Below are 15,206 nucleotides of genomic sequence, written 5' to 3'. Positions count from 1 at the left end.
ATCTCTCTTTCACTCGTTCTCCCGGAAGCGCGGGGTCCAGCTGGACCCTAAGGAACTTACCTTCCTGACGGGGTAGCCTCCCAGGCCCTGTGTGCAAATGCCGGGCGGGAGTCGGCCCTCCCTGGGGGAGAAACAGCAATCTGGCCAGTCACTTCTCCCCAGCCCTCATCTCCTCGCTGAAGGCCGGGTCCTAATAACACCTAAACGTGGGGCCTGTTTCGTGCACCCTCCCTCCCCCACCGAGAGGTGCCCCTCTCGGCCCCCAACCTGGTTTTGAGTTTCTCCTGTAGCTGGCACCAGCCCCGGTAAGATAGGTCGCCTATGTGCTTTGTCCCAGGACCCCGCCTCCCCCCAGGACCCCCCACCCCAGCTCCCTGCCTCTGGGAAGATCCCACCTGGACTCCTTTTTCTGCTTCTCTGGCCCGGACACTTGGACCGGGGCCCAGCACCTAAACATCCCTTGAAGCAGTGAGGATCAAACCAGGTGAGCCATCAACCCAGCTTACCCAGCCCCCGGCACATGTTATCCTGACGGCTCTTCAGGCCTCTCCCACACAAGACCTCTCTACTTGATCCTGGGGTCTGCAGTAGTCACTTTACGGGTTCCCACGTATTTGGACCCTCTGACGCTTCCACTCCTTGCAAAGGAGCCTCTCCCGCTGAAGATACCCTCTTCCCCTCCTGGCGCGGGTCTTGGCCTCTCCTGAGCTCACGGACTCCAGGGTAACTTGCGTCAGAACCCCCGCCCCGTCATGCCCCAGAGCCCGCACAAATCCACACCCACGGACAGCGGTGCCCGAGGACCTGAGGCTGGAGCCACCCTCGCCCAAGAGCCACGTGCCTCCACCAAGCTGTCGCACCCTCCTGGTCCCTGGTACCTTCGCCCTGAACCGTGGATCCGGGGCGGGGACTCGAGGAGCACCCTGAGGGGTCTCCGGCGGCGTCTGTTTCTGCAGCCTGGCGAACCCAGCAGCTCACCCGACTCTTGGATTTTTGCCAAACTCGCAGGTTATAACTCCCGACATCTCGGGACCGTTTTCATATGCATTTCTCTCTCTGTACATCTTTGTTCATCTTTGCATCTCCGTATGTGAAAAACCACATTTGTTATCTTTCCCCCTGACCTGCGTGACCTTTGCCCGTGTTTTATCCAGTCGGTGTTTCTCTCTTCTTTTTCTTTCTGATCCCGTTCTGGGATCTCTTATATCATTTGGAGATGAACCCCGCCTGTGATGGACCGGCAGGTAGTTCCCAGTTTCGTTTGTCTTTTTCTCCTCCCTTCCTTCCTTCCTTCCTTCCTTCCTTCCTTCCTTCCTTCCTTCCTTCCTTCCTTCCTTCCGACAGACATGAGCGTTACGTATTCAAATTGACCAATGTTTTGTAAAGTTGACCACTTGAGTCTGAGTCCTAGGTGGCAGGCGGGTCCTCTGGGAGGAAGTTGCCCGACGGAGCGAGGAGCACAAGAAGTTCGTGGGTGGGGGTGGGGTGGGGGGGTTGATGTTTTGAAAGACAGAGGGAGGAGACAGGTGTGGGCTGGGAGAGCCTCAAGCCCCGAGGCATCTGACAGAGGCTGGGCCGGTCAAAGTTTTCGGAAACAAAGACGGGCCGGCCAGAGGAGCCCTGCATCCCCACGGTAGAAATGGCCTGGCCCCAGTACCCCCCACCAAGGGCCCCCGAAGGAATGCTGGCCGGCGTGGGGCCTCCACGGCCACCCCTGTGGCCCCACTGTCCACATGCCCAGCGTGCCCGGTCCGGGGTGGCCAACAAAAGGCCGGCGGGGTCATTGGGGGTCTCTTATTCCTGCTCAGGCTCGATCCTGATACCCCACGTTTATCTCAGGGTGGCCCGCTGCTGCTGGGCCGCCTGACGTCAGGACCCGCAGGTCTGACGGACAGTCCACTCCGGGGCCCTGGCCTCCGACAGTCCCCCGGTAAACAGCTGTCTCCCCAGGAGCCGCTTTTCAGAAGGCGACGACGTCCCTGCCGTCGGTGGCCCAGCGGCCTGGCTCCGGAACCCGCAGGGAGGGCCCTCCGGTGCGAGCCGCCACCGTCCCGGCTTGCCCTAACTCCACAGAGCATCTCTTTCCTTCAGGGACCCGCCCACTGCCCTCAGCACCATGGGGTCTGCCGGGTCCTGGGGCCCAAACAGCGGCGGGGCTGCCCCCACTCCCCTGCCCCCCTCGCAGGGCTTCAGAGCCCTTTTCTGCTCCAGAGGGTCTTCCCCGTCACCTGGTGCGTGAGCCCAAGCAGGGTGTCTACGTGTGGAAGGTGTTGCTTCCAGGACTCGAGGAGGCCCGCTGGGCCCTGGGCTTCCTTCTCTCTCAGTAGTCTCGGGTATAAAGAGGAAGCCATTTTCTGGGCTTTGGAGGGGATGTCCCTGCCTGGCCCCGACAACAGGATCCCCTAAACATTGTGCTGCTTCACTGTAGGGTTTACTTCCCTCTCTGACTGGGGGTGGGGGGTGGGGGGAAGGGGTGTGTGAGTCTCTTGATGGCCTCTGCTGCGCTGCCCCCCCCCCCAAGCTCATCCTGCCCCATCGGTGTGATGCAACAGAGGGAATGGATCGATCTTAGGGTCCGTGGCATGAAGCAGGTGGCCCAGGCCCTTTGGGGGCTCGAGGGGACTGGCAAGGGGGGGAAATGTTCCCCAGGGGCCAGATGTCAGAGTATACCTGTGTTTTTCTTTTGCCTCCCCCCCCCCCCCCCGGGGCCTGTCTATCCTTTGTCCATTTTCTGTTGCGTGTTCAGCCGTTGGTATGAGTTCCTAGGATATCTCAGGATCAACAGAAACGGATGCCTTGCGCCAGTCGAGGGGACGTTCTGCTGGCCAAGGACTGTGCGCAACCCATGACAAGAAATCCTTTGCAGGGTATGTAGAGATTTCAGTTCTGGAAACGATCCTGGACCCACGACGATTTGTTGCTCCGTTTTCTCTACGTTATGGAGACCATAAGGTTTCTCGGGGTAGGAGGCACACCTGTCGTTCGGTCTTGGCACCTAGCAGTCATTCAATAGATACTTCTTCAACTGTGGGGGAACCCTAGTCTTGTAACACTTGTAGGCTCCCCCCACTCTCCGTCACCCCAGGAACCTAATTTAATGTGCCAACCATCCGATCCCAGACTTGCTCAAACCTGCTAGGTGTTGGGGAGAAGGAAGAGAAATGAGTGGGAAAGGTGATGTTCAGAGTCTCGTGGGGATGAGGCATGAAGAGGTGACATCTGGCCATTTCTGTTGGCACCTGAAGGGACCGATAAAAGGGCATATAACGACACAGGGCAACAAGCCAGGACAACGCCAAGAGGTTCTGTGGCGGATGTTTTGGATTTGAGTGTAAGTTTCAGCCTAGGGGAGAAAAAGAAGTCTCTTGTAGAGACAGTGACAGATTCTTCCGCACGGGGGCTGAGGTTTTGAAGAAGGATGCGTACTGGGTGGAAGGGTATCGTCCTTGGCTCGATTCATTTTCCGGAATCGTGAGTCGTCCTGGAGATTTTATTTATTTTATTTTTTTAAAGATTTTATTTATTTATTCGACAGAGATAGAGACAGCCAGCGAGAGAGGGAACACAAGCAGGGGGAGTGGGAGAGGAAGAAGCAGGCTCAGAGCAGAAGAGCCTGATGTGGGGCTCGATCCCATAAGGCCGGGATCACGCCCTGAGCCAAAGGCAGACGGTTAACCGCTGTGCCACCCAGGCGCCCCCGTCCTGGAGATTTTAATCCTCATCTGCCCTGGAATTTATAGGAGTGTAAAAAAGACCCGATCGATGGTTTCAGGTTGAGAGAAACTGCAGGAACCACGCGTTTAAGGAAGAATCACTGGAAATCTCTGCGAACGGAAAGGCATTTCGTCAAGAGTACATTGTGGGTGCTCAGCAAACGTCTTTAAGGTGACTGGAAAAAACCAGGAGACTCACAAGCGAGCAGGAACTCTCCGTTTCTACTTTGGTCCCAAAGCCACACGCAACTGTCAGTAAGGCCCTTCTCCAGTTCAGGCAGAGGACTGTCAAGAAACCCGAAGGGAGCCCTTGTCCCTGGACACAAAGTAGGTATTTTTTATACCAGGGGTCTGCAAACTACAGCCAGCCAGCAGATTTGCCCAGGTCTGTTCCTGTATGCTGAGAGCCAGCAATGGATTTTTACACTTCTTAAAGAGTTGTCAAAGAAAGAAGAACAAGAACGGACACCTTTTGGGGCCCATGAAGCCTAAAAACCATTCACGCTGTGGCTCCGCGGAGAGACAGTATGCCGCCCCACGAACTCAACATCGCAGACACAGAAGCAAAAAGAAAAGTGTGGTAAGAAGGGGAAAGCCAATCAGTACGCCTCACTACCGCTTACAGGAAAAAGTGGTCACTGCAAATAAACCTTGGCAAATTACAGTCGTCCACACGCCCCTAAAGTAGGACCGACAAGACCCGTGCCGCAGAAAAAGAAACAAGTACTTAAAAAAGCAAAACCTCTATCTTTGGCAACCACGAGTGTTACCCCCCAGGGGGTGCACCGTTCCTGGAAGTACTGCAATACCAGGTCGATGCGTGGAGTGGACGGAGCAAGCTCCTATTCCATCTCCTAGCTCCAAAAATCCATTTAATATATTGTCCTCGGATAGAGGACGTATCAGATATTAAACTGATAAGAACAGATACTACACTTGATCTTAGCCAAAAGGCCGAGAAGCGATGCCCTGCGCCCCGCCCTCGCCGCCACCGCCGCGCCGCCAGCCATGTCGCACTCACGGTGAGCCAGGTCGCGCTCGTTCCGCGCCTCGCTTCCCTCGCTTCTCGGACAGTGCCGTGGCCGTCACGGGTCACTAGGCTCTGGCGCACAGTTTTTAATTCTCTACATTTTAAAAGAGAACCGGTGCCTCCGTCGTTGCTCTGTCGCTCGCCCCGGAATGCCATTTCTAATTTGAATGCCCCGCCCCTTCCGCGCAGGGAGGACAGGCCGCGCTGGAGAGGCACCTGGGCGGAGGCCGAGCGGTTGCTGGGTTTCAAGCTTTTGCTGGCGTGAGGGGAGGATGAGCGAGCGCACTGGGGAGGGAGAGCGGCTGTGCAAGGGGGCTGGGGCGGAGCGGTCCAAGGTTCCAGGAAACTCGGCGGGTCATCTCGCAGGACCCTGCAGGACCCTGCAGGCTTGCTGGGTCCAGGCCGCCGGGAACCAACCGGGAAGCGCCCGGCTGGGCTCCCCTGGAGAGGGCTCCAGAGACAAGTTGGGACCCGAGATTGGGCCCATCAGCCCGGCCCTTGGGCAAACCCCTTCACCTCCCGAGACTCAGTTTCCCCAGTGGAGAAGTGGTGACCTTCATACCTTCCTTAACGGGATTTAGGGAACCCAGGCGTAGCTAATGAGGTGACCCAGGTGTCAGTCGTCTAGAATATGGGTCCTGGGTCCCACGAGGCACCAGGGAAGAGGTCGGTCGCGGCTGGGGCACGGACGCGATGGAGCCGGGCACACAACAACACGGAGACGTTTCTGGTTTGGGTCCCACCCCCCCCCCCCCCCCCGTGCTGCGCGCTCTCTTCACGTCAGACTTGCACAGCGTAGCTACGGATGGAGCAGTTGAGGCAGAGAGGTGAAGCCGCTCGCCCAGGGCCACACCGTCGACGTGGTGGAAGAGGCCGGCTGGGCCTAGGAAGCCGAGGGCACGGGGCCTAGAGCGGGCACCAGGAAAGGAGAGGCGATTCTCGTGTGTCCAGCCCACGGGGAGACTAAGTGTTGCCGAGCCGGACACACGGGGCTTCTCCTCGCAGACGGGCCGGAAGCCGCCGCCCGGTGTGGCACCTGAGAGCATCGGCCCGGAATACCTGGCCTCTCAGCCCGGTTGACCTCGTGTGACCTAAGCTGTCCCTTCGCCGCCTCGATTCAGCCTCCCCCTTCCATCGGAGACCTCTGAACTGGGAGACGAGGGGACAAGAAATTACTGGACATCATTACTGGGAAGCACGAGACCTGTTTGGCAGACACCGGGGCCATAGCTCAGGCATGTCACTTCTCTGTCGTCACCTCGTCTAGAAAGTGAGAATATGGGGCGCCTGGGAGGCGCAGTCGTGAAGCGTCTGCCTTCGGCTCAGGGCGTGATCCCGGCGTTGCGGGATCGAGCCCCACATCGGGCTCCTCCACTATGAGCCTGCTTCTTCCTCTCCCACTCCCCCTGACTGTGTTCCCTCCGTCTCTCGCTGGCTGTCTCTCTGTCACATAAATAAATAAAATCTGAGGAACTGAGAATATGAACAGCCGCCACAGAATCCTGGGCTTCATCTCCCCTCCTCCACCCAGCCCCCCCCCCCCCCGCCCCGTTCTCCCCTACCGGCTTTCTTTATTCCGTACCACTCCACGTTTTTAAACATGTGTTTATCGCCTTTCAGCTCAATAGCGTGTAAGTTCTAGAGCGGGGATCTCGGTCTGTTTTGTCCACGTTTATATCTCCAGCGCTTTGAGCAGCGCCTGGCACGTACTGGACGCTTAGTGTATTTAGTTGATTCAGCGAAGGAATAAATGTTATATCATGCGATCCGTACGTACAGAAGGAGATGAGCAAACCTCTTGTGGCCTGTGGTAATTAGGGCCTCGCTTCCACGCTCACGAGGCCATCGTGTGCTCCCTAAGTGAGCTTTGCGGGCATTTCGATCTTTAGAATGAGGTGCTGTGGATGGCAGGTCTGCACGTTCTGTCGTGGCCACGGAGTATTTCCCGTTGCACATTGACGACTTCCCGAGCCGGGGGGCGCCTCGTTGGCTCAGTCAGTGGAGCCAGGGACTCTCGAGGTCAGGGTCTGAGTTCCAGCCCCGTGTGGGGTGTGGAGCCTACTTAAAGAGGAATAAAGAAGATATCATAAAAAACGACTTCCCGTTCCAGTTCACGCACCAGCTTCTTGTGAGTTTGGGTAACGCGGGTCTCCCTTTCCCAGCTCGCATCGATGGGCACGGACCAGAGTGCTGGCAAAGTCAGGGCCACACCAAGTCGTGACGGTCAGGCCCGTGTCCACGTGTTCTGCAGTCTCACCAGGGACCCACGGGCTGTCACTTCAAGGCAGCTGGGAACGATAAGCCGGGGACAGAGACTCGAGGAGCGCAGCCAGCTTTCTCAGCCGGTGCCCGTTGCCCACAGCCTTGCCCAACGTCTTGTTATCAGACTCCTGCAGGCTATCCAGCGGTATCTCTCTGAGCAAGGTGGTTCATCTTTGCACGTGCTTAAGATCCCCATTCTTTTCTGTGAACTGAGTGTGCAGAGTCTTTGCCCACCGTCCTTTGAATCGTTGATCTTTCTGCATTTCCATCTCCAGCGCATTTCGTATTTGTCCTAGCGCATGAGTTCCGGTGTAAGTCTGACTTCATTTTTTTCTGGATGCCTAGCCAGTTGTCCCAGCATCAGGTGTGGAATGGCCCATCTAATCATCGGTTTCGGATGTCACCTTCATCATAGTAAAAAGTCCTCCTATATATTTAGATCGGTTTCTGGGTTTTTCTTTTTTCTTTCCTTTTCGAGGATCTTAGGTGTGAGTAATCTCTGTGTCCTCCCGCTCTGAGATCAAGAGTCGCACGCTCTACTGACTGAGCCAGCCGGGCGCCCCTGGATTTTTGCCGTGAAACATCTTCTGATAACCTGTTTTTAAAAATTTTGATTCAGGGGCTCCTCGGTGGCACAGTCAGTTAAGTGTCCCACTCTTGGTTTCGGCTCAGGTCATGATCTCAGGGTCCTGGGATCCGTGCTCAGCTCGGAATCTGTTCGAGATTCTCTCTCCTTCTCCCTCTGACCCTCGCACTTCTGCGCTCTGTCTCTCACATAAATAAATAAATAAATAAATAAATAAATAAATAAATGAATCTTGATTTATTTTTTTAAAAGATTGCATCTATTATTTATTTGAAAGAGAGAGACAGCGAGAGAGTGAGCACAAGCAGGGGGAGCAGCAGAACGAGAAGGAGAAGCAGGCTCTCCACTGAGGAGGGAGCCCGATGGGGGGCTCGATGCCAGGACTCTGGGATCACGACCTGAGCCCAGGGCAGACGCTTACCGACTGAGCCACCCAGGCGCCCCAATAAATAAGTCCTTACATAAAATTCTAAAATAAAATTTTTGATTCAGCTGGTTCTTTGGTGTCACACCTGCTCTGCACCTGTCACCGCATGGGCCCTGGGGTCACACCAGTGAACATGACCGTGTCCCTGTGGTCCCCAAGGGGCGTCTGCCATGCTCTTCCATTCCTCTCCTGCTGCCATTCAACCCCATCCGCTCCTCAGAGAGCTGTGGGGGAAGCCTGTGCACAACCAGAGGACGTGTGCCCGTGCGGTGCTCCCAAGTTGTTCCGTCCTCGGGCTCCACAGGGCTGCCGGGTCCCTGCCAGCGTCCTCAAGTCCACGCCCCACCGTATCTGTTTCGCCTGGTCCTGCGGCAGCCCTGCCTCCATCTCAACGTCTACACGGTCCTCTTGCACGGCTCCATCAGGTTCTTTCCATCACCTCAGCTTTCATAACCAGTTGAAGAGACCGGGTTGGAGAGGAGGCCTGGTTGGAGAGACCGACCGTTTTGTTTCCTCGGACTTCCTCGCCCTTCTCTCTGACCCACCCGTCTCCCCCGCAGTCCTTTTCTCCCCTTCTCCTTTTCCCAGGTACAAACGAGAGCTTTTACTTCTAGGGCTGGCCTCAGCAGTGGGGAAAGGAGGTTGCTTTTTCTAGCAACAGCTGCCTAAGTTAGGGTCCCACAGACCCCGTTTTGAAAATGACCCGAGGTGGGACAGTTTGCCACAGTCTTGCGGCTCAAAGTGTGGTGCCCAGAACAGCGGCGCGGGGGTCCCGTGAGCATGTGGGAAATGCAGAACCACGGGCTTTTGAACAAGACTCTCCTGGAAGGCACGTGTGGAATAGCAGCGGGAGAAGTGTTCTGCGACGGGACTTGGTGGCTGAGGGAGAGAGACGGAGAGAAGCAGCAAACACGGTTTTCAGGATCTCAACGCTCACCACCAACATACGCGACCCAATGCCTCACCATCCTTCTCTCACCCTTACCTTCTAAGTCCCTGAGGAGAGTCTGCAAAGCAGTTTCTAGAATCTTCTGGCGGGGAGACCGAGAAAAGGAGGGTGCCCATAACGCATGAGCTAAATGTTTGGGTCTTCTTTGTAGATCGTTAGTGACTGGGGAGCCTCCGAGAACTGGGGATGAGTTGATAGAAGAGCATAGGAGAAAGTGAGGGTTATTAACTAGATGCACTTTCACGTTCCCCGAGAGACGTGAACAGAGAAGCCTGGAGCTGCTACACTGTGTTCCTCTCACCCAGGTGGGTGTTACTGCAAGCCTGAGAACCCTGCACGTAGGACTCCCCGGACTTACTGATGGTGGAGGCAATGCATGGGCCAGCAGAGTGCCCGCCCGCAACCTCCCACCCCGAATGCGTTCAGGATCCTGGGGCTAACACATAAGGGCTTGAGTGCTGGAGAGCAAGCTGTGTGTGTGTCCAGCTAGACTATAGCCATAAAACTAGTTCTACTCAACCAAGAACGGGGCTTCAAAACTTGCTTGCCACTATTTAGCACCCACTGTGTGCCACCTAATTCCCTCATTTTCTTTTTGGTCTTTCAATAGTCCCAAACAGAAGGTGTTATGATATTTTACATGTGAAGAAACTCAGGCTGCCAAGGCTCCCCCCCTCCCAACTTCTTCAGCCCTCTTCCTCCTCCCACAGAATTAAGAGGACCCCCACTGGGCTGGTGGGATGCTGGTGGTTTTACATCTTGGATGCGGCAGGTCCTTATTCCCATCCACACTGTGAGGAAAGTGGGTCAAACTGATCCCTGCTCAACAGGCGACAAAACTGATTTTCAGAAAGAGATTTGAACGAACCAGACTTGGGAACAGAATCGGGTTTGCTGGGCTGGATAGGAGAGACAAGAAAGAAAAAGTTGATAAGAGAAGGGATCTTGTGCATTTGTCCATCCAACAAGCCCCTAGAAAAAGGTGTAATTCTTTCAGAGTTTAGTCTTTAAGTGAAAATGAAGAAGCCCTGTTAAATGGGAGCCACATCTCCCCTCAAGCAAGCCCTGTTAAATGGGAGCCACATCTCCCCTCAAGCTTCCCGATTTCCTCCCTAAAACACTAAAAGGAAAACTACTTGTAGCTATCTACAGTAGCGGCTTAAGACTTTAGAGGTGAGTCAAAACTCACTCAAGTGAAAAAAAAAAAAACACTTAAAGGCATATGCTGGGAAAAGATAAATTCTGTTGTTTACTACCAAAAAAGTTTTATTTAACCCACGAAGGGGTGCACCGTTCCTGGAAGTACTGCAATACCAGGTCGATGCGTGGAGTGGACGGAGCAAGCTCCTATTCCATCTCCTAGCTCCAAAAATCCATTTAATATATTGTCCTCGGATAGAGGACGTATCAGATATTAAACTGATAAGAACAGATACTACACTTGATCTTAGCCAAAAGGCCGAGAAGCGATGCCCTGCGCCCCGCCCTCGCCGCCACCGCCGCGCCGCCAGCCATGTCGCACTCACGGTGAGCCAGGTCGCGCTCGTTCCGCGCCTCGCTTCCCTCGCTTCTCGGACAGTGCCGTGGCCGTCACGGGTCACTAGGCTCTGGCGCAGAGTTTTTTAAATTCTCTGCATTTTAAAAGAGAAATGGTGCGTCTGCCATTGCTTCGTGTCTCCGTTCTCTCTCTGTGACGCCATATCAAATTTGAATGCCCCGCCTTGTCCCGATCCTTGGTCACAGCGGGCAGACAGTCACCTGGGGTCGCTTCAGCGCGCCGGGCATTGAATCCGGGATGCGGGGGTCGGTCTCCACTTTTGTACAGACGGAGTAAAAAAGACAGGATCAAAGAGGGTTGGGGGTGACGGCAATAGAGGCCTGTGGAAGAAAGACAAAGTCGCAAGACAGTCACTAGAAACGCTTGGACTGTATTGTATTAAGGTGGTCCCACGCCGGTACGACGATCCTCGTACCTGCCAGTAGAGGGGCTCATTCTGAGTCTGGGGAGCGGAAGGTCTGGAGGAGGGGCTTCCCGGAGCGGGGAGGGTAGCCTCCCTGCAAGGCTGAAGGCCGATCCTAGAAAGTGCGGAGGAGGGAGGAGGCGTGTGGGATTTTCTGGAGGGATTTTCTCCCAACTCCAGTACCTGGGTCTATCGGTGCTTCTGAGAATGAACCATATCTTGGGCTTCGTAGGTAAAGCTCCTTGCGCCTGGGACATCCTTTCTCTTCACCTCTTCCTCACTTGGCTGCTTATGCAGATACTCTGGATTCTGCTTGGGTGTCACCTCCTCCTGGAAGCCTTCCTTAAAGGCCTCTATACCCTATCTCCAGTCTGATTAGCGGCCCTCATATGCATTTCGTCCCACCTGCTAATTCATTTCAGGTACAGGACTCACCACCTTTTTGGGCAATCCTTGATCTCCCCACTTGAAATCTAAGATCATTGAGGGCGGTAACCCTCATCAATATTTATGTCTGTATCCCACCACTAGCTCAGTGCTTGGCAGGTAGTAGGTGGTCAGCAAACGTTTGTTGAGTGAAGAAGCGACCCCCAGGTCAGACTGCATTAGAGAAGCAATTAGGAGGCTACTGGCCTGGTCCAGGGGTGATGGGGGTGGAAGATCTGGTTACGGGTGGTGGCACATGACAGAGGAGAGATGACTGTCAGGAATGCTCGGTATCAAGGCCAATCAACTCCTAAACCCCCTCCCCTGACATTTCCTTGGGGCAAAGACTGCTGTTGGCTGCTCAGTCAGCATTTACCTTTCATATTCTCCTTCCTAGAGAACTTCGGTTTACTTGGGGGGTTAATATTTCTTTCATTTCATCTCAGAAAATCTAGAAGGTGTCATGAATGTAACACTGAAACCCAGTCAGTCACTTCACCCTGCAGGACAGAAAGCCTGTTCTCAGGTGTTGCCTGAGCCCTTCCCAATGCCAGCCCCTGGGCCGAGAGCTCTATTGTATTATCTCACTTAATTTACTCAACAGCCCTACAAGACGGATATTATTATAATTATCCAGGGCCAGGCCTATGGTGAGACCAATGAGGCCCCCTCCTTGGGGGGCGGGGGGTTAAGAGAATGTCCCCCAAAAAACTCTTCAATAATCAAAATTAATAATATTTTAAGACAGGGACGCCTGGGTGGCTCAGTGGGTTGAGCGTCTGCCTTTGGCTCAGGTCATGATTCCAGGGTCCTGGGATCCAGTGACGCTTGGGGCTCCCTGATCAACAGGGAGCCTGCTTCTCCCTCTCCCCCTGCTACTCCCCCTGCTTGTGATTGCTCTCTCTCTCTCTGTCCAATAAATAAAATCTTTACAAAAAACTAATATTTTAAGACAATTTATTTAGATATATTCACAAATACACACATATTATTGGTTTATTTGCTTCTCACCTTGATAGAGGTTTTGTTGCTGCCCTAACCCCAGCACCTGAATGAATGCATGAGAGTCACACAAAACAATACATAATGTGGTTAGCTTGCACCTGACATGACTCTTCGGGCCTTCAAATCCCGTGATCTCTGTTCAGATCTGTGTGTATCAGACCATCTTACTATACTCACTAATTTGGTTTTGCTGACAGGGGGTTGCTATGGTTTGAACCCTCCAAGCATTTGTTCATCTCTCACTGGCCTTTTTGTCCTGCCTCGTGTTCTGGCCATTTGGGCAGGTGTCTTAGTCCCCATCCCAAGTTGGATGAGCCCCAAGGGTAGGAAAGGGGTCTGTCTCCTCTCTATTTCCAGCACCTGCCCATGTATGTCACATCATGTTACAGGTGATTAATGACAAAACAATTAAGAATAAATATTTGCAACCCAAACCACAAGAAAAGTACTTATTTTTCTAAAACATAAGGAGCTCCTGGAAATAATTATAAAAAATGAACAATTCAGCTAAAAAAAAAAAAGAACGGGCAAAGGCCAGGCACAGACGATTCACGGAAAGTAAAAAGTGGTTCTCAAGCTAACATATAAAATTAAATAAAAACTATACCAAGATATATTTTTCCCCATCTCTTGTCCCCTCTCCCTCCGTATTCTCTTCCTCCCAGCTGGGCTTGCAGCAGACCCCACTGGTTACCCTGAGCCTCCAGGTGCAGGAGGCCAACATGAGCCTTGGATCAAAGAGTTCCAAGTCATAGGCCAAGCAACTTGTTCATGGGGCTCGACTCTGCTCTGTGACTGTTTTGTTTAGTGTCCCTGTGTGTAAGCCAGATGCTGTTTATGGCACGTTCATGGTCACAATCTTGTTTAATCTTAAAAAAAAAAACACACAAATAAAAAAAAACAACAACTCTATGCCCAAGGTAGGGCTCGAACTCACAACCTTGAGATCAAGAGTCACATGCTCCACCATCTGGGCCAACCAGGTGCCTCTCATTTAATCTCTACAACACCCTTGGGAAGTGTTTATGTCCCCAGATCTCAGAGAGCATATCCAGCTCAGAAAAGGTGCCAGACTCACCCTGGGTACTTCCCCAAGTCTTCTAAGTCCAAAGGTCTTCCCAGTAGGGGAGGTGGCCCCCTGCCAGACAAAACACCTAGCTCATTCACTTCTTTATCTAACAATGATTGCTGAGGAAAGAGCTGTTAGAGGCTTGGGATCATAAACTCTAGACCCATTAGAGGCCTGGGATTGTAACAGGTCTCTGTTGTAGATTTGCAGGAGAACATTTAAAGTCCTCATCATCAGGGAAAATATATAGCCTTTACGGTAACTTTCTATTAATCTGTTCTAGACCCTTGCTGCTCAAAATGTGGTCTGTGAACAGCAGCATCTGTACCACCTGGGAGCTGACTAGAAATGCAGAAAGTCGGGCCCCACATCAGACCTACTGTCTTACTTTGCTCTGGCGGCCATAACAAAATTCCATAGACCGAGCGCTTAAATAACAGAAATTTCTGTTCTCACAGTTGAGGACACCAGAAGTCCCAGTTCAGCCTGCTAGCCTCGGAGGGCTCTCGTGAGGTCCCTCTCGGCTCACAGATGGCCACCTTCTCCGTGTGGAAGAGAGAGAACAAGGTCTCTGGTGCTTCTTTTAAGGGAACTAATCCCATCACAAGGGTCCCACTCTCATGACCTCATCTAACCTAATTACCCTCCAAAAGGCCTCCCCTCTAAATACCATCACACTGGGGGGGGGGGTAGGGCAGCAATGTATAAATATTGAATACATATTTGAATAAAATGTTGAATATTCAATATATACATGGGGGGCACAATTCAGTCTACAACACCTATTGAACCATAATCTGCATTTTAATAGGGTCCACAGGAGGTTCATACGCACATGAAATTCTAAAAAGCAATGCTTTAAGTCATATACATCGGAAAAGAGAAGGCTGCCAAGGATCAATTTGTACATGTTACTTTGTGTGTTATCTGAGGGAGATATTCCATATTAAGCTGGTTTCCTGGGTCAAATTTCTTTTTTGTTATTGGTTGAAATAATTTAATATCATTATCATAATAGCTACCAGGTAGAGAGGACTTTATATAGGCCAAACCCTTTGCGGATTGCTTCACACATTTAACCTTATTCAATTCTCATAACAACCATGTGAGGTAAGTATTACCCCATTTTACAGATGAAGAGGTTGAGGCTGGGAAGATAAATAATGTGCCCAAGGGCTCACTGGAAATGTTAAAGTCAGGATTGGAACTCATCTTTTAACCAGTGGTCCTCGCAGTGTGACCCCCAGACCAGCACCATCAGTATTACCTGAGAAGTTGCTATAAATGCACATTTTTGGGCCTGAGAGCCCAAGACCGAATGAGTCAGAAATTCTGGAGGCGGGGCTCAACAATCTGTGTTTTAGTAAGTCCTCTAGATGATTCTGATATACTCTCAAATTTAAGAACCACGGTGTGAAGCTATGCTTCCTCTCCGTGTGTGCAAGACAACATGGAGGGCTTGGCAGAGAACGCCCTCCCCCCCCCCCCATGAGAGGAGAAAGACTGAATCAAACGATGGGGTCACTGGGGACTGGCCCTTGTTGTGAGTGCTCCAAAGAGCCCACCCAGCTTGGATATCTGGGCGGTCACCCTGTTCCCTCCGGAGCATGGACCTGGCTTTCTCCCTTCTCTGCCTCTCTGTTTGGTTGTTCCTTGCTTCCGGAGTATTATCACCCTCCTGGGCTCCCGTTGCTCTTTCTTGCTGACCACTGAAATCCCTTCCTCCAGCCAAGGCCTCCCCTGAGTGCCAGGCTCTTGCACAAATGGACGCTGGACAT

At 52.8% G+C, this 15,206-nt stretch overlaps 1 long non-coding RNA gene and 2 other non-coding genes across 5 annotated transcripts; all 3 read right to left on the bottom strand.

Annotated features, from left to right (window-relative positions):
• Positions 1–4,488: 4,488 nt before the first annotated feature.
• Positions 4,489–4,679, bottom strand: LOC123803278 (U2 spliceosomal RNA). Its single transcript, XR_006782812.2, has one exon. It is a non-coding gene; the product is annotated as a U2 spliceosomal RNA (small nuclear RNA).
• Positions 4,680–6,292: 1,613 nt separating this feature from the next.
• On the bottom strand, positions 6,293–10,875 carry LOC123803028 (uncharacterized). 3 transcript variants are annotated; one of them, XR_015721285.1, is made up of 4 exons: positions 10,494–10,875; positions 9,724–9,866; positions 9,004–9,147; positions 6,293–8,897 (listed from the first exon to the last, which is right to left on the bottom strand). It is a non-coding gene; the product is annotated as an uncharacterized LOC123803028 (long non-coding RNA). The 3 variants fall into 3 exon arrangements; XR_006782733.2 differs by having other exon boundaries at positions 9,836–9,866; XR_015721284.1 differs by having other exon boundaries at positions 9,004–9,866.
• On the bottom strand, positions 10,248–10,438 carry LOC123803267 (U2 spliceosomal RNA). The gene has a single exon (XR_006782803.2). It is a non-coding gene; the product is annotated as a U2 spliceosomal RNA (small nuclear RNA).
• Positions 10,876–15,206: the final 4,331 nt, after the last annotated feature.

The sequence above is a fragment of the Ursus americanus genome, chromosome 23 (assembly GCF_024610735.1).
Source record: "Ursus americanus isolate L20-20 chromosome 23, mUrsAme1.1.p, whole genome shotgun sequence".
Classification (NCBI taxonomy): Eukaryota; Metazoa; Chordata; class Mammalia; order Carnivora; family Ursidae; genus Ursus; species Ursus americanus.
Note: the sequence above shows the minus strand (reverse complement) of the source record. Positions and strands in the feature narration are given on the sequence as shown.